This window comes from Pinus tabuliformis, chromosome 2_2, assembly GCF_031772625.1.
Source record: "Pinus tabuliformis cultivar Carrire ecotype Pingquan chromosome 2_2, CPIR1, whole genome shotgun sequence".
Classification (NCBI taxonomy): domain Eukaryota; kingdom Viridiplantae; phylum Streptophyta; class Pinopsida; order Pinales; family Pinaceae; genus Pinus; species Pinus tabuliformis.
In genome coordinates, this window is record NC_142300.1 from 1,217,202,009 (window position 1) to 1,217,204,196 (window position 2,188).

Below are 2,188 nucleotides of genomic sequence, written 5' to 3' on the forward strand. Positions count from 1 at the left end.
TTATAATTCACGAAAAGGGAACCCCATAAAGTCCTCTTTAAGATCTTTTCAAATTCCCAAAATATAAAAATATTACTGAGCAGTTGTCTCTTTCACACTCGTTAATGTAAAGGAAAGGACATCTACCTAGTATAAGTGTAACCCTTTTCCAGACTAGATAGACTATTTATAAAAAATGAATACGTTAGTCAAACATGACTAAAAGGTTCTCCCAGGTATTGTTTTATGCCTTTTTGGGCCCAAGGGACTAAATTTACGAAAATGAACCTTTCAGAGTTTTCTTTTTTGTCTCTTTTTCAAATTCTCTAAACATCAAAAAGGAGTCGATTTATACCTTCGTTGGACTCGTAAAAATATAAAGAGTGTAGGACTGATCACAGGACGAGACCGAACCACTCCTTCTTAGGGTTCATTAAAAATACTCAAAAGGATTCAACCGAAGGGTGAAATTATAGGTAAATCATATGTTATCCTCCTCAATCTTGTAAAAAAATGAAGAGGTACGTGCCATAAATAATGGGGAAATTGGGGACAATACATGAAACTTTTTTATGGCACTGATTCACTCTTGAGGATGAAACTCTTTCACCTCCGTGACTGTTTTGGGTTGGGGAATCTACTTTCCTCTCTGTTGATCACACCTTATTTAAAGCCTTCATAATGGGCCTTTGAGTCAATGCTTCCAATTCCATGTAAGTGTCACTGATATGTTCAAGAGAAGTCCACCCTCAGTTGATATCTACTACAATACATTTATCCCTCTTTCATGTATGTCGCCCCTGAATCAGCTCTGAATGATCACATTTTATCTCAAATCTTGATACCCATTTCATGTGGTTGATGGGGGATACATTAAGGCCCTCCTCCGATGGGTCACTTCCTATCGACATCAACACATTATCTAGGACGTTGACTTAGAGACTCCCTCTAGTGCCTTGGAACTTGCATGCCTCAATGGCAAGTTTCCTTGCTTTTGATGCGAGGTTCTCATCATTGGCCTTTGACCGAAAGATTCTATGAGGTGTTCAACTTCAGCTCCTCTATTCACACCTCACAGATTGTGCTTAGTACCTTAAGGTCCATTATAATTATTGGTGGTTCCTTTCGCATTTGTTAACAAATTTCATCATTGGACAGTAATCAGAAAGGGTATACAATGTTTGAATCCAACACATCTATTCACATTGTTAAACTTGTACTATTAAGTGACAAAGTAGAAGTCCCTGGATCTAGTTTCATCCATCCGGGTTGTGATTTCAAGATCATACAAAATCTATGAAGTACGATGGCTATGATTTTACAGAAAGTCATCCAAGCATGGGACCACAATGTGTAATCAATGGACATGAATTTGATCATTGTACATGTAAAATGGCATATACGTTGAGTATAGGTATGCGTACCTCAGCGGTGATATCATGATGATAATGCATTGTAACAGTCAAGTGATGATCTCAACTAGTTGATTATTGATCCAAACTTTTCACATGGTAAAACATTTTAGTCCTCGGCCACAACTTCTGAATTTGTACTTTAGGGGGCAATTTGTTATAGGTCATTTTGTTGCATTCATACAAATGGCCCTGAATCGAGATCTATCATCATCCGTTTACACCTTGCAATCATCCCTACAAAGCCAAAATCATTCTCTTTCTATAAGTTATAAGAATCCTAGATTACATTGGTTGAAAATCTTAATTTAAGACATCATCACACTTAGCCTCTTGACAAAAGGCGATGGCACAGGCTGAACACATGGAACTTGCATTGGTCAGTGCAGGTTACTCTTACATAAAGTGCGATGACACCTAGAATGAGTAAAAATAAAAAATAATTTTTTTAAGTTTCTCTCTAGAAGCTTCGGGAGTGGATTTAACCATTTAATGCTAAATTTGATCTCGAAATCCTACTAATGAGGTATTATCTCTTATATCCTAGAACTTACCTCCCTCTAAAGTGGATCTAAGCCCTAGAATGGTAAATCCAAAACTACCTATTTTACCCTATAAATGCAACACCTACCAAAGAGTCTGGGTGGTCTTTTGGAACCTCTGATTATGCCCTTATGCTACTCATTTGTGTCTAGACGTCTAAGATCCATCCATGTACTTTAGATGTGATTGAAGGCTTACCATTGTGGCAAAGGAAGAACAAGATAGCTAGGAGAGATTCACAAAGTCAAGACCTA